The following is a 23,898-nucleotide window of genomic DNA, read 5'->3' as shown; positions in this document are numbered from 1 at the left end:
GCGACTTCACCCACCTCCTGGCATCGTTGGCTGTGGAGATACAGATGCTTCATGCGTAGTCCCCAGGTGTCTTAGCGGCCTATGAGGCGGGCCAGTCGTTCTCAAATCTTTTTTAGCAATGGAATTCTTTCTTCAAAAGAAAAGTCATGAGGAGCCCTAGTAGACAAAACAGAAATGTGAAGCTGGGCTAATTGAAGTGAAAATAAGAACCACGGCTGGAGCGCCAACGCTCACGCCAACCGGCCTACCCCTTTGCCCTGGATTCCACAGAGCGCCATTTACAAACCTGCCAACAGACCCAAGGGGCTCCAGGAGCAGGGGGAGCCACGCAGCTCTTGGCCTGTGGCTCACAGCTTGGAGCAGAGTTCCAGGAGGCCGCTGGGGACTGTGGAGAGTGGAGCGGGTGAGGCGTGGGTGTGCACGTGGGTGTGTGTGTGTAGATTGTGTGAGAGTGTGTGGAACAGAAAATGTGTGTGAGGATGTGTATGAGAGGGCGTGTGAGTGCGTGAGAGTAAAATGTGTGTGTGAATGTGTGTGAGAGAGTGTCTAAGTGTGTGTGAGTGAAGATGCGTGTGTGTGTGTGGCTGTGAAAGGGTATGTATAAGAGTATATATGAGAATGTGTCTGAGAGTGTGTATGTGTACGAGTGTGAAAGGGTGTGTACGTGAGTGTGTGTGAGAGAGAGGCTTGATGAGAGGTATCAATATATAATTTAACTACACAGGTTAAACACACACAGGCCATAGTCATAGCCATTTCACCAAATGGCCATAAAACTGAAAGATAAATAGGAAATCCCTAAATTACAGGGATTTTTCTGAGGAGGGAGCGGTGCAATAAAGTGCTATCTGAACTAAGTCAAACTTGCAGCGACCCCGGGGGAGCGGGCAAACAGAGAAAGGGCCTGTTTCTCCCCGTCAGTTGTCCCATAAAACCTCTCCGAGGCTGACCGTCTGGCTCTGGAGGCCCAGGTCAAGGACGGGCCTCCGTGACTGGAAACGGGTCCCCTCGGTGGGGGAGCCGTCCTCAGCCGGATCATCTGTGAGCCCCGGCTCAGCAGCGCCTGAGAAGCAGGGGCCTCCCCCGGTCACTCAGCATCCAGCAAGGAGTGGAACCCAGGCCTCGGGCTCCAGGGCGCCCACGGCCTACTCCCCACCCAGGGGCCGCTAGCCAGGAGCCCAGCCCTTCCTGTGCCACTCCTCCTATAGCACCTCCTTCTCCCTCACGGCCACCGTGACGTCACAGATGGCAAGAGCGAGTCTAAGCAACTTTCTGGAGACCACCAGCCAGCAAGCGGTCAGACAGGCGTGTGCCCCGGCCCATGCTAGGGCCACACTCCCCGCCAGTGGGTGGAACCTTGATCGCTGGGTGACTATCCAGGAAAGGCACCTCACGAAACCAGAACCACTGAAGGAGATTCCAATTATAATTCCACTGGGGGGGTGCGGCGGGGGGTCAGAAAAGGCTGAAGTCAACCCTCCATTAACACGTCCATTCAGAGAAGGCCGACCATACAACCCTACAGACAGCTCCCATCACCTGGGACCCGGTGACAGAGTAGCCAGGAGCAGGGGCAAATTCTGGAAAGCTGGGGCCGCAGACAGGGCACTTCCTGTCTCTGTCTCCCTCTCTCTGTCTCTCCCCTTCCCTTCTCTTCCTCTTTCTCTCCCTCTCTCCCTCTCTCTCTGTCTCTCTCCCCTTCTCTGTCTCTTTCTCTCACTCCTGTCTCTTCCCCCCTCCCCCCTCTCTATCTCCCTTTCCCTGCCCGCCCCCCTTCTCCCTCTCTCTCTCTCTCTCTCTCTGATGCCTGCTTTCCAAAACACCTGTCAGGGACTTCTCTCTCCGTTGCAAAACGGGTCAGCCAGGTCCCTCCCATCTTCCTGCTCCCGGGACCATCCCCTCCAGCTTCCCTCACTTCCCAGCTTCCTCGAAGCAGCGTCTGCCACTGAACAGGCACGTAAGATACTCTTCTCTTCACTCTTTCACAAAAGAAAAGGCCTCGGATCTCAGAGCCCGTCTGCCTCGGCCAGCGTGTGCACCGGCAGATCCAGGACCCAGGGACTTCTCTGCCCACCCAGCCTGGAGGCCGTCACTCAGGGGGAGTCCCTGAGGTCTGAGCCCCGAGCAAGGGGCCGGGACCGAAGAGGGGCTGTCAGCGGGTGGGGGCGCCCGCAGAGGTGTCCCACAGAGAGCAAGCACAGGAGAATGGCCCAAGACCATAGAAGCAGGTCCATAGAAGCAGGAAGGGGTGGGCGGGAGATAACAGATTTTAAAGACAGGCGGAGAGTGATGAAGAAGGGACACTCTTTTCAGCACCCACAAACGCCAGGCCCTCGGTCCGATGCCCAGCCGCTTCACGAGGGCCTTCTGAAGCCAGGTCATTGCATCCATTTGACAGACGGGGGCACTGAGACTCAGACAGGGTAAGACGCTCGCCCACAGCTACACAGCTAATAAGTTCCCAAACTGGGATTGAAACCAGGGAGAGAGTCAGCAGACCAGCCGGGGGTACAGAAGACAGGGGCAGAGGCCCCCTCGGCCCTGGTGTTCCGCTGAGTAGGGGAGGACCTTGTCCCCGTGGGGGAGCCCCACCGGCAGAGCAGCGGGGAAAAGTGCAGACCTCCCTGGAAGGACATCTGGGATCAGGCAGCCGGCCAGGCCCCAAGGGCCAAGGGCCAAGAGTCCCAGGGCTGAGTTTCCAGCGTGGCGCTCAGCGTCCAGGACAGAGAGGGCCTCCGCTTTGATACCACACTGTGTCCAGCGAAGGATTGAATCTGCCCACAGCTTTCCTGTTTTCGTTTTGTGACAATGAGCTCCCTGAGCTCTCATTCAGTCGTGCTTGGAGAGCCGGACTTCTCGCAACCCCGCTACCTCACCCACGTCACGCAGAATGTGCAGCCGCTGTCAGCCGCAGAGGGAGCAGGGAGCCTGCTGGCCAGGGCCACCGCAAGCCTGGGGGCCCCAAAGGTGCTCGGCCAGTAGGAGCTGGGGAGGGGGTGAGCACCAAGCAAACAGCCCGAGTCTAAAATCTTTAAGATTATGGGGCGCCTGGGAGCTCAGGCAGTTACCCGTCTGACTCTTGACTTTGGCTCAGGTCATGATCTCACTGTTTGTGGGCTCAAGGCCTGCATCGGGCTCACTGCTGTTAGCACAGAGCCTGCTTCAGATTTTCTGTCCCCTTCTCTCTCTGCCCCTCCCCTGCGTGTTCTCTCTGTCTCTCTCAAAAATAAATAAATATTTGAAAAAATAAAATAAAATCTTTAAGACTGACTCAGAATCAACCCCCTCACCAGAATCTCGGAGTGTGAGCTCTTAAGGCAGAGGGGAGAAGGTCAGAGGACTTTAAATCTGGCCATCCGTTTCTCTGGAGGAAAAGGGGGCAGGGACTGACTGGGTGAGCCATTCTCTGAATCAATGGGCTTCTCTCCATCAGGAGCAGCCCAAGCCTGGCCTGTGCCGTGCGAGCCTCGGTTCCGTGTCCCAGACGTGTCAATGGCTCGGCCACCTATCCTATGGGAGTTCCAGGGGACCAGAGTGAACCGGGCACTTGGTACTTACAAGAGTACTAGTTTCTGGGAGCAGAATGAGGCCACAGTGACTCAGGCACACACCGGCCTCCAAGAGCTCACCAAGGACAGGGGCGACTAAAGTGGGGGCTGGGCACTCGTCCCATGGACAAGCCGGCCGTTCAGGCAAGATGAGTAAACCCTCCACAAAACAGTTACCTCTCGTGGGGACTGACATTTGGGGTACCACGGTCATGCCCTCTTTTAAAAGTCCTGGGGCTGATGCTTCTCACCTGAATTGAGAGAAAGAAATTTTCCCCGGAATGTTTCATAAATAAAGACGAGATAAACACCTTCACTCTGTCTCAGCGACGCTCTCTGTGGTTCCGATGTGCCCGATTAAGGAAAATGCACCTTGGGAGGTTAAGAAGTGTTGCCTATCACCTCTAGAATTTTTTAAGTGGGAGAACATCCAGAAACCAGCGTGGTTCTAATTTCTACTTGACAAGTCAGGGTAGCAAGTTCTAAAATGAAAAATGTGTCAAATCCAAAATGCCTTTCCCTCCCTCCACACTAACTGCTGATAGCCGCACTCCCTCTGGGCACAAATTGGGAGCTGCTGGGACAGCCCGCCCATCAGACCATGTGCTGCTCTGGCCTGGGGGAACCATTCACTGCCCATGGCCTCCTTGCCACCCTGCCGAGAGGGGAGAAGCCCAGGCCTGGATTTCTGCCCACCGCCCACTTGCCGTGTGACTCTTGGCCAACTACCCAACCCTTCTGTGCCTCAGTTTCCTCATCTCTGAATTGGGGATCATTATGGAAGCCACCAAATAAATCCTTGGGGATTAAGTGGAACAATGCACGGGAATCGCGGCACGTCGCTGAGCACGGTAAGCCCTCTGCAAGTGTTGGCTGTGATTATAACACAAATGCACGGTATTCAACAAATTGTTATTGAGGGGTCAAACACATTAATAGGAATTTTAACGGGAAAGAATAAAGCCACCTATCATAAAATTCTGATTTTATCCATTTTACCTCAATGGTCACTGTAATATAGGACTACGACGGCGGTGGGCAAAGAGCATATATAATTACTAAGTGTCTCTGCACATTATACTTTGATTTAAAATTTATGTTAAAGGGCACTGAACTATCCTTGTCATGTTTTAATAGCCTGACAGGAGGGATACGCTTACCTTTAAGGATCCGGGTAGTAAAAGGTGTCCTCATAAAATAATAGAGTGAGTGCCAATGAATGTGCTTTATAAGGGATGCTGGAGTGGATTTCACAGATTTCTCCCCTAAAAAGTCTCAAAAGCCTATTTTCAAAAAAACATTTACTTTTAGAAGTCCTTATCCTGGCTGTGCCTAACATGATTAACTTCATCCAAAATGATGTATTCGTTGTTCTAGAACCTGCAGGTGCCCAAAGACACGTGGAATGAGGTGCCCCAAGAAAACAGGGAGAGACACAACACAGGATCAGGGGAGACTTGGGAGAAGCTTTCGAGGGTGAAAGATTTGCTCCCAAGGCGGCCTTGCTCCTCAGTGGAGGTGGCAGTGGTGGTGACAGCTGTCCCACCTGGCTGGTCCCCCCTGGGCCTGCCAGCCCCTCCCGCCTCCTGTAACATGAACCCCTCATACTCGTGTTCTCCAGCCGCACACAAGGTGCCTTCTGAAGACCACAGGGCTATTCCTTTCTTTCTCTTTCTTTGTTTCTTTTTAACATTTTATTCATTTTTGAGAGACAGAGACAGAGCACAAGTGGGGGAGGGGCAGAGAGAGAGGGAGACCCAGAATCCGAAGCAGGCTCCAGGCTCCGAGCCATCAGCACAGAGCCCGACGCGGGGCTCGAACCCACAAACCGTGAGATCGTGACCCGAGCCCAAGTAAGTCGGATGTTTAACCGACTGAGCCACCCAGGTGCACGGGGCTCTTTCTAAACCCGGTGAATCCCCTGAGATAGGCAGACGGGCCCAGATGAGAAGTGAACCCAGGAATGTCCGAGGCTTCACGCGCTGAGGCCTCGCCTCACTCACCCCACGAGTCTGCAGGGCAAGGGGCCAGGCCCACACGGGCTCCCCGTCTTGGGGTCCAGCCTCATCCACAGATGGCTTCCGGGCCTGCCGGGCAGGGAGAAGAGAGTGGAGACCACACGTCAGCGCTGCTCACAGCCTCCTGGCCGCCACTGCCCCATGTCCCACCCGGGGCAGAAGTGGCCCTGAGCGCCCAAGAAGAGGAGACAGCAGGGAAGCTGGCTCAAACCACTCTGGTCCCACCTGTGGATTCACAGCTTCTGAGCTTGCCCTTCGAGGCCCTTCCGTCAGGCTGCCCAGCATAGCAGCCTCCGTGCAGGCCTGCCTCCTGCTCCTACGTGCTCCTCACCCTCGGCGGGGCTCCTCCCAGTCCCACATGCTCTCGTGCCCACAGGCTGCTGTCTGCGCCCCATGCCCCCAGCACGTCCTGACGTGGGATCTTCTCTGCACCTGCCTATCCCCGGCTGAACTGAAAACACCTGGGACAGACGTGGGACCTCCCACCTCCCTCCTCCAGGCCCGATGCTGTCCTCCTAGGGGCTGTAGGCCCATTTGTCCAGCTTCCAGAGCCCAGAGAATACACGCTGACTGCACCTGCTCCCCAGAGCCTGTAAGGAATTGTTCTAAGCCACCGGGTCACGGGGTAACTAGACGGGCAGATGTGAGAGAGCTCATTTCTCTGGGTGCGGTGCTGATGGGGCACTGCCACACTGGCACAGAGGCCTGAAGGCTCCAGGACCTGCCAGCTCAGGTCCCGCGGCCCGGTTTCCATCCCCGCACATGCACACGTGGAGAACCATTCCCTGAGACCTGTCATGGGAAAAGGTGGCACCCAGTATGTTCGTTTTCTGTTCCCGCTCTAACAAATTCTCACAAACGTGATGGCTTAAATCCATACAAACTTATCATCTTACAGTTCCAGAGGCCAGAAGTCTAAAATGGGTCTCACTGGACTAATCAAAGGGTTCGTGGGGCCGTGTTCTTTCTGGAGCTTTCCTTGTCTTCTCCAGCTTCTGGAAGCCGCCTGGGGCCTGTTCCACCGTCAAAGCCAACGATGGCCGGCTGCGTCTCACACATCGTGACTCCACTGACTCTTCCACACTTAGGGACCCTAGTGATTGCACGGGGTGACCCAGGATATGATGTCCGCATCCCAGTGTCCTTGACTGAATCCTACCACACTCACAGGTTCTTAGGGTGTGCTTGTCTCTTTATTGTGCCCCCCACAAAGGAAGGGGTTCCCCTGGGTCGTGAATCAGGAGACTTGGACTGCTCCAGGCCAGCTGGGTGGCCTCCGGGGCCTCACCGTGGGTCATCTTTGTAATCAGTGAGCCACACCCACCCGGCAGCCACGGGCTTAAGGACCCCGGGAAGGACCTTTGCAGGAACTGGGGGTCCCATTGTGAGCAGACAGACAGACAGACGGGGACTGGTCTTCCATAGGAATTTTTTTCCAGAAGCAGCATTTCTGCTGCTCTGTGCATTACACCAGGGAAATAACTAGAAGGGGTGGGTGTGAGGAGCAGCCCCGGCCCGCCACGAGGGAGAGGAGGCTGGCACCCCTGCAAGGAGGCTCTGGCAGAGGGGATCCTCGGGCAGTGAGGACATCAAGGGGGTCTCCTTGTTGGGTTGATGGCCGAGCGGGCTCTTGTCGCATGCCCTGGAGAGAGGTGTGGCAGGGATGGGACCTCGTGGGGCGAGAAGAGAGCTGCCCCCTGCAAGGTGCGTGGGAAAGGAGTGGGGCCGGAGGTGCTGTAGCCGAAAGCAAGGCGAGGTTTCGGGGCTCTGGGGGCCCTGATGCTCAGCGACCGCAGGAGTGGCCTCCTGCCCCGCGGCCCAGCTCCTCACCTCTTCTTCTGGGCCCCGCGGCCCAGCTCCTCACAGACCCCTTCTTTCTCACTTCAAGACTCCCGAAATCACGAACCGTGCGATGCGAGGAGGGGACAGCATCTAGTCTGCCCCACCTGCCAGAGGAAGGCATCATCAACCCCTTTCCAGAAGCCACAGGCGGTCCAGGGCCCCAGGGCGGGTAATGGTGGTATGGGGCTGACACCCCTCTTCCCGCTTCTTCCTTGATAACCACCCGAGAGAGCCGGAGCCGGAGGCGGGATCTGGGCCCCCTATTTCTTGTCAGGGCCTGCAAGCCTGGGGTCTGGGAGAGGCAGTCCAGCAGGGCAGGGGCAGGGGGTGACGGTGGGCTCAGGCTGGAGGCATTGAGGGTCTACAGGCCCGCATCCTCTCTCCTGGCCGGCCGCAAAGCCTCTGCCAACTGCTTAACCTCTCTGAGCCTTGGCTTCCCCACCGGAGGAGGGAGGTGAATAACTCAGGCCTCACAGGGGAGTCCAGGGTCTCCCTGCACACCCCCTTCCCCTCGCCTCTCTCCTCCTCCTCCTCACCCAATTCAAGTCAAGCCAAATTGGTTTTCCTAATCGGCCTCACTAATTTCCTGTCCTGGCAGTTTCCAGAAGCAAAATGCCTTGTTGTTCAGGGCCCGAGGTCCGAGCTTCCTGTGGTCTTCCCATGTGGGCCACATACCAACGGGGCGGGTGAGGAGTGGGGTCAGCCCGGGGACCCTGGCCAGCCCCGGCCCATTGTGGTGGCGCAAACGGTTTAATTATTAACTCTTTCTCCAATGCAGTCAGCCTCCCACGCACATTCATGAGATACTAACCCCTTCATCTCGTTCGACATAACTTGGCCGCCCACATTACAAGAGGAGCAACATACTTGGGTTCTGAGTCACTCACGAACACGATATTTAATGCCTTTCCAGGGTGATTTATCATCAGAAATCACGTATGCTCTGTATGTCAACAGCTCCCGAGCCAGCTTGACTTCCCTGGGCCTCCTGTGGGCTGATCCTGCCCTGGGGCCCGCTCCTGCCTTCTCTGGTCCCTGCCTCTCACCCGGACTCGGTGGTTCTCCTCCTCGGGCACCCAGCCCTCACCTGGACACCAGCCTGCAGCCACAGCCCCTGACACCAATCTAGTCCTTCCCTCCACCCCCCTCCTGCACTCTTTAAGGACCCCTAAATCGCAAGGGAACTCCCGAGTTTCTCCCTTCTTCTGGGAGTACAGCTGATGTAACCGGGCAAGGCCCTTCCTTTACCCTCACCGATCCCTTGATGAAGCGCAAATATTCTAAACACTCAGCAGGTTCTTACCCTCTTGCCCGCACTCATGCTCTCAAAGCTCCCCAGGATGTATGAACCAAACTTCTGCTCCTCCTCTGGTTTTTGAGACCTTGCAGCAGGGATTCTCCTCTCTCTCCCTCTCTCTCTCTCAAAATAAATTTTAAAAAAAGAACAGGGATTTATTTTCTCACGTTCTGGGGGCTAGAAGTCCAAACTCAAGGTATCAGCAGGGCCATGCTCCCTCGGAAGGATCTACAGCAGGATCCTTCCTTGCCTCTTGACTTCTCTGGTTGCAAACAGTTTTTGGCTTGTGGGCGCATCCCTCCAGCCTCTGCCTGGTCATCATCCGGGATTCTCTCTGTCTTCTCTGTGGGCGTGTTGTCTTATAAAGACGCCCATTAAGGGCGCCTGGGTGGCTCAGTCGGTTAAGCGGCCGACTTCGGCTCAGGTCATGATCTCGCGGTCCATGAGTTTGAGCCCCGCGTCGGGCTCTGTGCTGACCGCTCAGAGCCTGAAGCCTGTTTCAGATTCTGTGTCTCCCTCTCTCTGACCCTCTCCCATTCATGCTCTGTCTCTCTCTGTCTCAAAAATAAACGTTAAAAAAAAAAACAAATAAAAAAATAAAAACAAATAAAAAAATAAAGACGCCCATCACTGCGTTAGGCCCACCCACATGACCTCATCTTAACCTGATTATATTTGCAAAAACCCTAGGCCCAAGAGAAGTCACATTCATAGGTCCCAGGGGTTACAACTTGAGCATATCTTTCTGGAGCACAAAGTTGTACCCACAACACTAGTCCTGTATCTGCCTAAGCCTCATTTTCTTATCATCACCAGATAATGCCACCCCCCAACCCCCACCCTGGGGTTACCACGAAATAAGGAAGGTGGAACCCGGCCACTTCCTGACACAGATTTCTCAACGTTTTTCTGTCAAGACCCACAAGACATTCTTGCAGGTATAACTTTGGGCCCACCTGCTGCTTCCCCCCACTGGTTCCCTCTTTCTTTCTCCAGCACATGTATCCCAGTGAGGGTGGCGATATTATATAGACAAAACCTGGAATCAGTGCTAATTTTATATTTTTTTAAATGAAGGCATCATTGGGGCGCCTGGGTGGCTCAGTCGGTTAAGCATCTGATTCTTGATTTCAGCTCAGGTCGTGATCTCACGGTTTGTGGGATTGAGCCCCGCGTCAGGCTCTGTGCTGGAGGCTGCTTAGGATTATCTCTCCCTCTCTCTTTCCTCCTCCCTCTCTCTCTTTGCTCCTCCCTCTCTCTCTCTTTCTCCTTCTCACTCAGAATAAATAAATAAACAAAAGGGGTGCCTGGGTGGCTCAGTCAGTTGGGCGTCCGACTTGGGCTCAGGTCATGATCTCACAGTTCGTGAGTTCGAACCCCGTGTCAGGCTCTGTGCTGACAGTTCGGAGCCTGGCGCCTGCTTTGAATTCTGTGTTCCCCTCTCTCTGCCCCTGCCCCACTCATATTGTCTTTCTCTGTCTCTCAAAAAGTGAATAAATGTTTTAAAAAAAAAGTATAAATAAATAAACATGAAAGAAAGGAAGAAGAAAGAAAGAAAAAGAAAGAAGGAAAGAAAAGAAAGAAAGAAAGAAAGAAAGAAAGAAAGAAAGAAAGAAAGAAAGAAAGAAAGAAAGAAAGAAAATTAAGGGATCATTGGCAAACTTTGCCACTCTGGCAAACAATTTGCTTGAAAGATGAGTTGTTCTTAAACAATCAAAAACTAGGGGTGTCTGGGTGGCTCAGTCAATTAAGCGTCTGACTTCGGCTCAGGTCATGATCTTGTGGATCGTGAGTTCAAGCCCTTCACTGGGCTCTGTGCTGACAGCTCAGGGCCGGGACCCTGCTTCAGATTCTGTGTTCCCCTCTCTCTCTGCCCCTCCCCTGCTTGTACTCTGTCTCTTTGTCTCTCTGTCTCTCTCTCTCAAAGATAAATAAACATTAAAAAAAAATTTTTTTTAATCAAGAACCATCAGTTAAGGCAGAGCACAGTTACTCAACAGGCACCTGCACCCCCTTCCTTCCATACAGCCCAGGGCAGCAGAGCCGTTTCTTGGGGGCTCAGGTCTGGGGTCTGCTGGTCCAGCTGAATCCCAACTCCCTATTCATCAGCTGCACAGCCACAGGCAAGTCGGGTCCGCAATCTGAGCCTCGCTTTCTCACCCGTGAAACACGAGCACCCACCTCCCGGCGCTCAGAGGATGGAGTGGATGGCGCTGGGGCACGGATTGCACCTGGCGGACCCTGTGGACCGGCACCCGTCAGCTGCCACAGTTATGTAATCCTTTCCCTGCCTGGTAGAGACTCCCAGGCAAAGCCCAATGTCAAGGCCAGAGGTCTTCTCTTCAGTACCTGAAGGCCTTGCTGAACTCACCAAGATGCTATTTGCTGAGTGTTTTCAGGGCCCTCTGAGGCTCCATAAAGCCACCTGGGTCCAACTCTCTGCACTTAGAGGCTGGAGCTCCGGGACCCGGCTCTCAGAAGACGGAGAGCAATGCAGCGAGCGGGCACCCAGCTAATACAGAAAATGACCCCCCGCCAGCCCCTCCTCCCCAGACATCCCCCTGCTCGGAGGCTGTTGAGATTTCGGGGAGCTCTGCAGTAGTAACCCCAGCCCCGGATTCCTAGTCAGGCCACAGCAGCAGACATGTTTCTGACTCAAGTGAATTCAAACTGATTTGTTCTGGAAATGCCATGGGAGGTTTTGAGAATTCGAAGACTCAGGTGGCTGAGAATTCTGCACTCAGGGACTCAGACAACACCCTGCGCCCCCCGAGGACCCTCCCACCTCTCCCTCCAGCGTCTCTCTGGGCCTCCAACTGTCCCCAGTCCCCCTGCATTCCTCTGCCCAGAATCTCTGTTTTTCAATCATGGAAGAGATAACGCTGTTCACGTCTTTTCTTCCTTCCCTGCATTTTCCTCCTTCGCGTGCCTAGAATGCTCTCTGCATCTCCGTGGCCCGCGTTACTTCTGTCAACGTTGCACGAAATCGGAGACTTTTGGAAGAATCGATACGAACGAACACAGGGAGGAGAGAGGAGCTAACATCTTAATTAGAAGTTAATGTCTGGCCAATGGGAAGCGGTCCTGGAGCGCCAGCCGTATTTCCCGGAAATGCTGCTGCACAATTATTCACCACTTTCTTTCATTATCATACACTCAACATCATTCATGCTATAATTTTTCGTGCTCTTTCCTAGTCCACTTGATTACCAGTATGTAATTTCCTCCCGGTGGGCGTGGCTGGGTTCTGTTTTGCGGGTGAGGGAATTTGTTCCCGTTTGGGACAAAAAAGACCGTTGTTTTTCTCATTCTGTCGATGGGAAAGTGAACAGACACACAGAAAAGCAGATTTCCGAACACGAGGGACTCTGGAGCACTTCTGGAGTTGACTTCCCTACAGGGGCACCTGACCGGGATGAGCAAGACGATACCAAGGGCCCCAGGGCCAGCTCAGCCTGCTTTCACACCTGGGAACATGACCGCAGCCCTCTGCCTGGCGGGGTCCTGCCAGCGGAGCCCCGGTCAGTGACCAGGGCGCTGACACAGGAGTCCCCAAAACGCACAGGAAGGGCCTTTCCCTCCGTGTCCAAGCGCTCCCTCGGAGGGGGGCGTCCCTCCTGGCCCCGGATTCCTAGAAGTAATGGGCACTTTCTAGAGGCCAAGGCAGGTTCTAGAGACTGATGGCCTTCTGCTAGTCACTGACCAGTGTTACATCAGAGCAGCTGATTTTGGGTCCCAGATTCCTGAATTTAGAATCAAAGAACTGACAGGCTAGAGCCCCTGGTCTCTCAGAACAGGCACCCTCAGCTCGGGGTTTCTCCACGGGTTTAGCTTTGCTGAAGCCCATCCCCACCCGCTAACAACTTCCCTGCCCCCCCAAACCGTGGGGGCTCCTCAGGAACACTGACTTTCCAGGACTCAAGCAATCGTGGGGCAACTTTCCCCCAAACCCTCTTCCCCCCGACCCCCGTCTCTGTTAGTGCCTTTGCTGTGGGTACAGAGCAGGCATCCCTGTGACCCCAGGAGCCACTCCCTGAAGGGGTCCCCTAGAAAACGTGCCTAGGAAACAGACTCCGCTGGAGCCTCAGGGGCCCCGAAGGCAGCCTTTCAAAAACCTCCAGAAACTGGAGGCGGGTAATCTAACCCTCCTTTCTGATAAGCGCTCCCCACACTGTCCTTTGCCCAAATACAATGGTCCTCATTAGCTTTCACTCGGGGCTTTGAACTCCACACAAAACCCTGCCCTCCCCCGCAGGCCCGCTGGAGCCGGGATGGGGCCGGCCACAGAGTCAGCGTTTCCTTTGTTGGCTCTTGTTAAGGTGTTTATAATGGAGCCTTTTTTCTGCTCTGTACTCTCACCCTCGTGAGTGAAATCTCAGTCGAGGAGGATGTCCTGCTTCCCGAACACCTAGGCCTGAGAGGAGGTGAGTTGCTCGTGAGCAGGACCAGGTCTGGGTGCGCTGGCGGGGACAGGTGATCGGGAAGGTTGTGCACCGGCTGACAATCTGAAAGGCCGGTGGGAACGAGGCTGGGAAAGGGGCCCCTGGCACCATTTCTCCCTCTGGCCCCAACCCACTGACAAGCTGTGTTCCAGAAAACATCATTGGGAAGCTGAATGACTCACGTGCAAAAGGCCTTTGTCCCTCAGAAGTCACGATTAGCTGTCCTGCGGCCCCGCTCACCCGCAGAACTTGATTGCATCCTTGGACTTGCTGCCCTCTCTCTCTAATGATGTCATCTTGGGTGTTGAGTCCCAGAGAGGGGGTGGGCGGCTCCGGGGGGAAGAGAGGCCAGACAGAGAGTCCCCCCTCCCCTCCAGACCAGGTGAGCATCGGGAGCGGTGCCGGGGGCACCGGCCTCACCCCTCCGTCCCTGTGCCCCTCCGTCCACTGGCCTCCACTGTCCCTCGTGCTAACCTCTGCTCCCTGTGGCCTGGCCCGCGCTCAGTCTAGTCGGTACGGAAGAGAAGCGACAGGTGCCGAGTCAATGGCCCTGCCCCACCCGGCCGCAGGCCAGCAGGTGCCACGTTCCGTGCCTCTGTGGACATTTCTGCCTCTGTCAGAGGCGGGCATCGAGGCCCTAGACCGGCTCAAAGGGTCTCCCGTGTGGGCATGTGCATTCATTAAAAGAAATTATCTGTGAACCCAAACGAACGCATACCTGATAGACTTTCAGGCGGTGCCAGGGCACATGATGACGTCACAGGGACGGTTTAGAAGAAGCTACTTTGAAGCCCGTTGCCCCTCGGCCCTCTCTCCTCAGCTGTCCTGATTTTCGCAGTGGCTTCCCCTTCCCACCCAGCACATTCCGAAAGCCCCACGCTTCTCCAATGCTTGTTAGGTCAATGCTGCCAGAGCTTCCTCGGCGGATGGGGCAAGAGCGGAGCGGCTGTCGATAAATCTGCACGTTTGTGCAGCTGGGGCCGCCTGGGTCCTGGGAGCCCCCGAGTCACGGAGCCCCGTGTCTGCACACAGCTGAGGAAGCACACCTCCCGTGGCCCGTCTGTGACACAGACTACCGATGTAATCAATACAACCAGCGCAGCTAAGAATTCTTAAGTGCAGCCCAGAGTGGCCACTGTCTGTGAAAGCCCTGGGGTCCCCCTGTATCGTCTGATCTTAGTTCTCTCACTGAGCTCTTGTCCAAGCGAGTAAGCCATGGGAAATGGGATCACAACACCTCCAGGGTACCGGCGGGAGGCCTCTGGGAACTGCCAGTGTTTTCTCTAGAGCCACACCTACCGTAAGCAGATCCAGGATGGGGAGGAGGAGGAAGGCCCGAGATACGATTCGATTCTTTATAACAGACTTTCTCCAGGTTTGTTTTTAGTAGAAAAGTATATACAATGTGTGCTTAACACTGATTTCGTAAGTGAATGCTTATCCTATATTCGGGCAACTTTTCAACAAGTCGTATTCCAAAAAGCAAGGTGTCCCTGCAAGGATAATGGAGCATAATTTAAAGAGTAGCAAGGCCTCACTCAAAATTCTTACCAGAGGTTAGGGGCACCTGGGTGGCTCAGTCGGTTGAGCATCTGAGTCTTTCCTTCTCGGCTCAGGTCATGATCTCACAGTTAGTGGGACGGAGCCCCGCGTCAGGCTCCGAGCTGGTTGTGAACAACCTGCTTGGGATTCTGCGTCTCCCTCTCTCTGCCCCTCCCCCACTCATGTTCCCTCTCGCTGTCTCTCTCTCTCTCTCTCTCTCTCTCTCAAAATACATAAGTAAACTTTTAAAAAATATATATTACCAGAGGTTAGGGCAGCCACAGGTCTATTACACAGGGCACCATCTGCCCATGGGGCTAAACGTATACAAGCCTTACAATATGGCGTCACACCATCAGCATCCAACGCTGAGCTGATTCTCCAGGCTGTGGATTGTTCTGGATTCCTGCTTCTTTCTCCTGCTTTCCCTGCCCCCAGCCCGCTAGCTGGAAGATGAGGGAAAATGCAAAACCATTGGTGTCCCAGGGAAAGACCCTGAAAGAAGGCACCAGTCTGCTGTTTGGAACGGACTTGTCCGTTCCTTTACCAAACTCCCACCAGTACAATCAATCACTGCACCAGCGTGGAGGCCCCACACCCAGCACCAGCCTGGACCCTGGGCCGTCACGAGGCACGTTTCCAGTGCAGCTCCTATCACCCTAAGGCAGGTGATCTATCTAGTTCAGTGGTTCTCAACCAGGGGTGAGTTGGGTAATGTCTGGAGACGTTTTTGGTGGTCACAATGGGGGAAGGGTGCTACCGGCATTTGAGCAGAGGCCAGGGACGCTGCTAAATATCCTAAAAGGCAGAGGCTAGCCCACGACCACAAAGAATTCCCTGTTCTAGTTGAGGAGATAAGGTGAGGTGAACACGCCCCATCCCAAAGGGAACGACGCCAGACGCTGTGAGCGGATGCCAGATTCTGAGAGCCACAGCGGCTCGGGGGAGAGGGAGGTGACCACGAGGGCTTCGCAGCCCCCGGGCCACTCTCTCCAGCCGAGGCGTGAAGGTTGTGCCCTGACTACGGTTGGCAGGGCTTCTTCCGCCCCCTCCTCTCTTAGACATGAAATCTCCCCCTCTCACAGCTTTAAATTAGGAGTATTTGGCGGTATGATCATGTATGTTTAAAACCAAACAGAAATTTCCTGTTCCCCGGCACAAAATAAAATTCGAGTTTATAAAAGGGCCTGTAAAATCTCATAATCAAGCCCATTAGCTGAGCAAAATGCTCCGCTTTGCTTCTGTGGTGTTTAGCTTGCTTTTCTCAGCCCCGCTTCATTAGCGCGCTTTTAATGGATGTTCTTCCAGCCTGCTTCTCAAAATTGCTTAAAAAGAAAACACACGACTTTAAAGTACAAGATACAAGGGAAATACCCCTCCCCCTTTAAAGACGGAGGCTCTGGGAGAGCGGAGAAGTGGGGGGCCGGTGGGGGGGCATGGAAATACGGCATGGCCCCAGATACCAAGTCTTACTGGAGCGCTGGGATCTTCCACTGCATTTTTGCTCCCTGGCCTCATTGCTGGCCTCGCTAATTTCCAGCTCTTTGCTGCTTCAGAAGACCAGATTTTCTTGATTAATAACAAAAGGTTTTGTTGGGCTCAGAGCTGTTTCCCACCATCTCTATGCAAACCCCATCGACACAAACTGTGTACATTAGCATTTCAAGGCACTTCCTATTACAGACGGTAAGAAAAGCCCCTCTTGGTGGGTAAAATCCATTTTGTCCTCTCTTGTGACATCTGTTCTAACTTTTAAAGCCAGAAAGGAAACTAGATAATGCCAGAGCCCTTTGATTTACAGCACTGGCCCCTTCGGACGCGGCCGCGCTCTGAAAGCCCGAACCCTCTCTGGACGAACCCAGAGTGAGTCCCTTCACGCAGGAGGACTCCAGAAGTAGTTCCGAACTTGTTCAGACTTGGAATTGTCTTTCTCGTGATTTCTGGGCTACACGTTCAAATTACTTCTAAAACTCACAAAGCCGAGGATCTTCAAACTTCACGGTTTTGAAAGAGAAATGCAAACGTTGATTGCCGCATCTGCTATTGTGTTTCATGTCTATTTCCCCCTCCCCTCCCCAAAGCTGCCTCTGCTTCAGGGGAGCGAGGGAGATGGAAGCAAATTTCGTTGAGGCAACTGAAAGATGTCTACGAATATGGAGGAAAAGCCCCGCGAGTGAGTGATAGGATGAAAAGGGAGAGACAGAAGCCCGTCACATGGCTGCCTCCTCCTCCCATCTGCGCTGGGAGCTCTGGGGTCCCTCACACTGGTCATCCCCGAAAACAAAGCTGAAGGCAGATTCCAGCCGGTTTTCCATTCACTATTCATTCAGGGGTCCATCCGCTCCGTATGCATTCAGCCAACTGCTGTGTTCAATCAGGGCCTTCTCCCAGGATTGACATGGTAATGAAGTCGTGGTGCTGCTCCCTGAAAAGACCGGCCGAGATATGCCCCTCTCTGACAAATCCACCCTTTTCGCCCCATTGAGGCCCTAAAATTATCTCATAACATCGCAACATCTGTGCACAGGGCCCCTGCCTTTTGGAGCGGGGCGTGTTTATCACGCGGCCGTGCCTCCCACGCAGGCTCCCTCCTCCGGCTCCTTCCCACAGCCTGGGGGCTCCAAAAGGCCTCCCCAGAAGAGCCAAGGCCCGGATGCTGAGCCCCAGGAATTGCCCTTTGATCACTTTCAGGGCGATTTAAAGGTGGGCTGCTGAGGTAAAACTATGTCAGGTGAAGTTGCTGTCAGAGAACCTTAACATTAGTGCAGCGAGGAAGCCAGACCAACAGTGGGGCGGGTGGTGGGAGGACTGGGCGGGGGGAGAAGTTAGCGGTTGCCTTTTGCTCAGACTCTAGCAAATGACATTTGCTCAACTAATAAGTATATCTGAACTTTATTTAAACTGGCCCAGGTCAATAAAATCTAAGGGGAAGCAGTGAGGTTGGGGAAATTTATAGAGAGACTACACCATCTGCAACTTATATGTGTTCTGCCTGATACAATGATTTCGTTTAATTTGATTTGACATTTAAGAGCCTTTTTTGGAAGAGAGAATGAATATTTCTATATTCTATCTGCAATAATCTCACCTGACTTTGCACAGAGCCAAGAAGAATAAATGTCACATTCATTGCAAACAGTTGTGGGCCCTCCGGGGGAAGGGGGCAGGAAGGGGCAGGGCAGGGGTCTACAGGGAACGTTCCCAGGGCATACCTGCGGGCCCATGCAGGCTCTGAGCACCCAGGTTTGTTTTGTTCTGTTCCCTGTGTCCAAATTCAAGCGATGGTTTGGATAAAGAGTTTCTCGATCACGTATGAGACGGAGTCATGCCCGCCAACGGGGACTGGAGAGTGGCTTGCTCGGACAGGCGGCCAGGAAGCCAGGCTTCCATGGCGGGGCAGCAGAGGGATGAGGCCAACATGGCCCCAGCCCTTCACCAACACCCCGTTCCCTCTTCAACCCCTGTCAAAAGCCTTTAGGTCAAGATTTAACTGTTCTGCCATCACAAGACCTGGAAATGCAACCATGGCAGACGTGTGTTACTTCAGTCGTCCTTGAAAAAGAAGCTCTCTGCTGGCTGACCTCCAGGGGTCGGGCTCAGGGGACAAAACGGCAAGAGGTCGAGGACTTTGGTGGTTACCTCACTTCCCTGGGCCTCTGCCCAGAACCTGGGGATGACCCACGCGGGATGCACCTCAGAAGTGTCTCCTAGCGGGACCTCCCCCCGCCCCCCCAGGCATGAGCTGGGCTCACCTGGGAAACTACAGTGGCCTCCTAAAACCAGTTCTCCGGACCATTCAGCCTCCAGGTCAGCTTCCAGGTTTCCAAGCCACGCCTGGCAGACTCAGAGCCAGACGGGAGGCTCGATCTCGCGCTCCTTGCCCCCACAACTGTCAGAGGACGCATCCCTGTCGTTCAAGCCACCCAGTCAGCACCACTTGGTTCCAGCGGACCTAGCAACCCAGCACAGGGTCCGCAGGGCCAAGGGGACCTGCTTCCGGGGGGCCCATGCCCTCACTTCAGAACCAGACCCTGAGTACTTGTAACCCCAGAAATCCCAGCCCAGAGGCTCCAGCCCTGCTTTCCAGGGCCTGAACAGCCCTCCTCGCTGGGTGCGTCCTAGGCTAGAAGAACCCCAAGGCCAGAGGGTCTGTTTTTAGTGGCGTGTGAGTCAGGAGTTTGGTTCGAGGGCTGGGTGTGTGCGGGCCACTTGCCAGGCCCTTCGTGACTACGCAGACCCAAGGTGGGCAGATGAAGGGCGGGGGGACTGTGGGCCAAGGGACCCTGCCACCCCCCTGTCCTGGGCCCCATGAACATCAGAAGTGGGTCTGCCCTTCTAGTCGTGCACCCTTTACAGCACCCACCCTCCTCCCCAGGGCAGCAGTGACAGGGCAGAGAGAGGAACCAGGCCTGACAGGTGCTTCCCAGGGCGACAGGGGACTGTGGATCCAGGAGAATGTCCTCATTCCCCCGTTTCCCCGACACTATCCCCTGGTTTATTAGTTATTCAGGACGTGCCGTCCCTCACGGGGCAGCCGGGCCCTCAGGCAAGCACCCAAAGCTGGTCAGGGGCTGCGGAAAGCCTTCTGGGCCCCGCCCAACAGTCAGCAGGCCTGGGCGCAGCCGCCCTCCTCCTGCAACCCCAACAAGCATGAGCTTCGTTGCAGGGGATGGGGGCATCCCCACAGAGCCTTCTACGCCACGCCTTCCGTGGAAGAGCACCTCCCTAGCCGAGGTGCTCTGTGTCCAGTTCGCCTCCAGTACCGTCCACGGCCTCTGAGGATGGCGGGAACTGGGAGCTGGGAGCTGGGAGCTACCTCCTCGCCAGGCCCCGCCCCAGCCGGACTCTGCCTGACGGGGCCACGCACACGGCAGCCACGGGACAGGCCATGCAGGGCACGTGGCAGACTCCTCTGAGGCCACGAACAGTGCTGGGTTTCACCAGCACCCCTCCTCCCCTGCTTGCCCCCACAGCCTGCCAGGCCCCGACCCCACCTAGCAGGGTCCACAGAACCAACTACCACAGGATTGCCTGAGGTGGGTCCAGGGCCCCCACAGGTAGGGCTTCCCCGGGCAATGGCATCACCTCAAGGCGGGGGGCACTGAAGCGCCCTGGTGACGCGTCTCCTCAGGCCCCGGCCCCTTCACAAATCATCAGCTCGGCCCCCTCCTTTCCTGGGTCTAACAGCTAACGTCCGAGCCCGGTCCTCCCGCAAGAGTCTCACCCACCCCACGTCCATCTTCGCTGGTGGGAGAACCTCGCTGCCCCCAAGGAGCACAGGGGTCTGCTGCGCTACAGACAGCCTGTAGAGAAACTCAGGGTACATGTCCCCAGATGGAGGACACCACACGTCTTAGACCTGCAGCCCCCAACTGGCCTGTCCCCAGGGCTGGACCCTCAGAACCACGCCAAGTAGACTGGCTGCTGTCGTAGGCCATCATGTTAGGGTACTTTCCTGGACAGTCCTAGACAACCAAACCATCGTTAGGCGGGTCTGAATCATTTCTTGGATGCTAATTTACCAGTGTTTTTGTTTTTGTTTTTTGCTTTCCCATTTTATGACCTTCCTAAATCATTGCTCAAGGCTTCTCCAGAAGTCCAGCTTATAATAGGCAAACAGTGTGTGCACTGTGGTCTCATTATAAAACCTATTTATCTTCCTTTAAATATCCCAGTAAAACTAAAAATATTATCCAGCTATTGTGGCTGGAGTTAACAATAGCCTCTCCACAGCATTTAACTTCCTCATTTCTTTGACCCGAGTTTAAAGGAAAAAACATATGTACAGATCACTCTGAAGATGTACGTTTTGGAAAAATGTCACATAATCATTACTTCCCTTCTTTCTGTCAATATCTTCCCTCTCCCGGGGCGCGTTCGGTGCCTTCTCGTTCCCGTGCCCCCTTACCGAGGGTCCCCTGCCTTTCCTGATTGTCCCCTCCCAATGCACTTATACCTGTGGTTCGACAGCACAACCCACTTATCTCTGGGTCGACCAAACCCATCAGTCGGTCAGCAAGTATTTGTTGAATGAGCTGTACATGGTGTGTGCTTTCCAGAATGCCTCCCCTACCCCCCACCCCGTCCCCTCCCTACGGAGCCACAAGACTTCCTGGTATGACATTCCCGATTTTCCAGATTCCTGCATTCCTACCCTGGCCCGCTCCACAAGCCGCCAATCGTTAGCCTACTGGAAGGGTCCCACGGTCACAGGAACAGAGGAAAGGACTCACACGTTGCCAGTTTCTTTTTTCACACTCCCGGTGTATTAATACTTAGCAAAGCCATTTGAGCACCTAGTAATCCCATGTTAACCGTTCAGTGGGTACCCACCAACCACACACTAAGAAAACCACGCAAGACATAAATAAATAAAGCACGGTGCCCAACCCTGAAGAGCTCCCCATCTGGTGAGGAAAACAAATGGGGATCTGGGGAAAACGTGCACTGGGGGACAACAGGGTTAGAGCACAGGTGAGTACTCGTGCTGCGGGGGTGCAGGAGGGAAGAAGATTCTCCAGAGGCGAGAGGAAGCTTCTTAATGAAGGGCACATATAAGCAGGCCGTTGAGGATGAGGAAATTGTGCCAGAGGGCAGAGAAAGGGGACCAGGCAGAGGGGTCAGGAGAGGCCTGAGCGAGTCTATTTTCTTTACCTCCATCAATGAATCAGCTAAGGAGGTATTGATAGCGACTGGCACAGTGAACCAGCCTAGGGCCAGGACTAGGGTGAGGGTTTGGGAGGCCTTGAGTGTAAAATTAAAGGGGATTTCAAAAAAACTCAGTGGTCAAGACAAATCATATTCTAGTGCAATATTTAAGAAATCAAGGGCACCTGGGTGGCTCAGTCGGTTGAGTGTCCAGCTTCGTCTCAGGTCATGATCTCACAGTCTGTGCGTTCGAGCCCCGCGTCGGGCTCTGTGCTGACGGCTCAGAGCCTGGAGCCTGTTTCAGACTCTGTGTCTCCCTCTCTGCCCCTCCCCTGCTCGTGCTTTGTCTCTCTCTCTGAAAAATAAATGAACATTTTTAAAAAATGAAAAGAATAAAAAGAAATCAAAAGTGATGCAAAATCCACGGCGAACAAAATAACAGATGTTCATATAAAGATGGGATCGGTATTACTGACCTCTCCTTCGTTTCTGGCTCATTGTCACCACTGAAATACAACCACTTAACTATTCACGGCTACGGATATTTGTGCACTTGTTTTTAGCAACAATTCCCTTCACTTTATCTCTGGAGAAAATGAGAGAAAGGGGGAAAAAAATACAAGAAGACAGTTGGAACCAAGAGCTCGTTCATTGCCGCCTTGGTCTCCAGCAAACTCTTCTGTCTAGAAATCCCTTCCACCTTTTGGAAAATCAAAACATTTCTGGCTAGATACCTCAGTTCTAGAACTGGAAGCTTTCCTTCACATTGAGTACCGTTCAACACCCTTTTCCTCTGTTACTCAAGGAACAAGTAAAAGCACACACCGGCCCCGGCGGATGTGTGTGCATCCTGCCGGAAGCTGCAAAGCTGGGCAGGAAATTGCAATTACCAAGAAGGCTGGGCTTCAGCAGAAGCTCCGAGGTACTGGCCCCATAAACCGGGGCTTATCAAAGGAAGGTGTATGGGGGTGAAGCTGGTAATTAATTGCATTGTAGGTTTCAAAGGAAAAGGAGGAGGCAAGGCCAGCTTTGTTGGTGCCTTAGCCTTTTCCCTAAAGGCACAGACAGAAACTCAATAAGCAGCCGCCCGGCAGGTCCACCAAAGCCCCTCCCTTTGGGAATGGAGCCTTCCAGAAAGTCTGCCCAACATTTACTCATTACAAGTTATGGTCAAAACCCTTTATCCTCTACCGTGACTCCTTCTTCACTTTTCCAGATAATTATCACTTTGGATGAAGTTTCTTACTCTTGGATCCTAGCCAAGAAGTGTACTTATTTTTAGAGTTTAAGGAAGATTTTTACATTTGTCTGATAGGCTCCAATTTCAACACGTTCTAAACAAAACTTACCAGAAGCAACTAAATATTGAAAATGTGCATTTCAGTACAAGAGAATCGATTCAGTTCTGCGGGGGAGAACCTGGGGGCCGCAGAAAGCTGTATCGCCTCGAGATCTGCCCTGGGGAAGGACAGGGATGCACCTGTCTGCTATTTACTGGAGTGTTCTCTGGGGACACTGGCAGCAGCCGCCGTGGCTGGCCACACACATGAGCTGATTTGCTTTCTGGACCACTGGTTCACTCGTGTGAGCCAGGAGCCTGGGTCCTCCATTCAAAGCCCACAAATGCCTACTGAAGCGGAACATAAAGGGAAAAGCTCAGAGGAAAAGGTTTCTCCCTTCCATGACCCTGAAAGAGACCCAATCGTAGCCTGCGGGGCTGGATGGAAAGATTTAGACAAAAATCACAGAACTGGGAGTACAAAAGGTCACTCTCGGTTTCCATGGCATGATGCAGAGCCTTTCACCTCGGAGCCAAGAAAGCTGCACTGGAATCCTACTGCAATACACCTGCTGTATTTCTGAGGTCCACCGTGAGCCTCAGTGCCCTCGTCGGGACAAGGGCTGGGGCTGATGGAGTGCCTGACGTGCCCTCCCTCCCACCTCCTGCTCACTGCAATCCTCATTCCCCGGCCAGTGTCTCTTCTTCCACTCCCTCCTAGGAAGCCCTCCATCCAGGCTCCGGGGATCCCTCTCTGAAGAGTAAATCTCACCTTGTTCCTCACCTGCTCCAAAATCACCACCGACCACCCACATCAAGCGCCTGCCTACAAGGAAGACCACTGCCCACAGGGCCGGCTCCACACTCCTGGGTCCTCCAAGATGCCTGCACAAGGAGCAGGGCTCTTCAGTGCCCTCCCTGCTTCTCTCCGCTTGAATTCCTCACGCAGAGCTCAGACCACCAAAGGGAGAATACCAGTGCTCACCTCCGGAGCAAGGAGGACATTATTAGGTAAATCACCAAAGGCATTACGACACCTATCAACACAATCGTCATCATCATCGCCCACCACACCTACCATCTCGTGAGGCCCACCTTCTCAGGAGGTCTTGTCTCCCAGCCCCACATTCTCCAGGTTTGGTGTCAGCCCCCTACTCTGGGCTTCCCGGCACCCAGCTTGCCTCTGTGCTAGAACTTACCATGCTGCATTCCGACTTACACATTTGTTCACCTGCCTCACCAGAAATTTGCATTCTCTGTCTTTGCTTCCTGTGCCCCTATC

The 23,898-nt window shown here is 54.1% G+C and overlaps 2 long non-coding RNA genes across 2 annotated transcripts in view; both read right to left on the bottom strand.

Moving 5' to 3' along the window:
* LOC124503611 (uncharacterized) overlaps window positions 1-21,563 on the bottom strand; it is a 35,445-nt gene extending 13,882 nt beyond the window's left edge. The window contains exons 1-2 of the long non-coding RNA XR_006960223.1: window positions 21,523-21,563; window positions 15-156 (exon numbers count right to left, since the gene is read on the bottom strand). This is a non-coding gene — a long non-coding RNA (uncharacterized LOC124503611). The remainder of the gene's footprint in view (window positions 1-14; window positions 157-21,522) is intronic.
* A 90-nt stretch (window positions 21,564-21,653) lies between these two features.
* Window positions 21,654-22,128, bottom strand: LOC124503088 (uncharacterized). The gene is made up of 3 exons (XR_006960107.1): window positions 22,072-22,128; window positions 21,814-21,923; window positions 21,654-21,692 (listed from the first exon to the last, which is right to left on the bottom strand). It is a non-coding gene; the product is annotated as an uncharacterized LOC124503088 (long non-coding RNA).
* Between the last annotated feature and the right edge of the window lie 1,770 nt (window positions 22,129-23,898).

The sequence above is a fragment of the Lynx rufus genome, unplaced genomic scaffold, assembly GCF_022079265.1.
Source record: "Lynx rufus isolate CCGP_SWC_20201006 ecotype Redwood Valley unplaced genomic scaffold, mLynRuf1.p SCAF_8, whole genome shotgun sequence".
NCBI lineage: Eukaryota > Metazoa > Chordata > Mammalia > Carnivora > Felidae > Lynx > Lynx rufus.
Note: the sequence above shows the minus strand (reverse complement) of the source record. Positions and strands in the feature narration are given on the sequence as shown.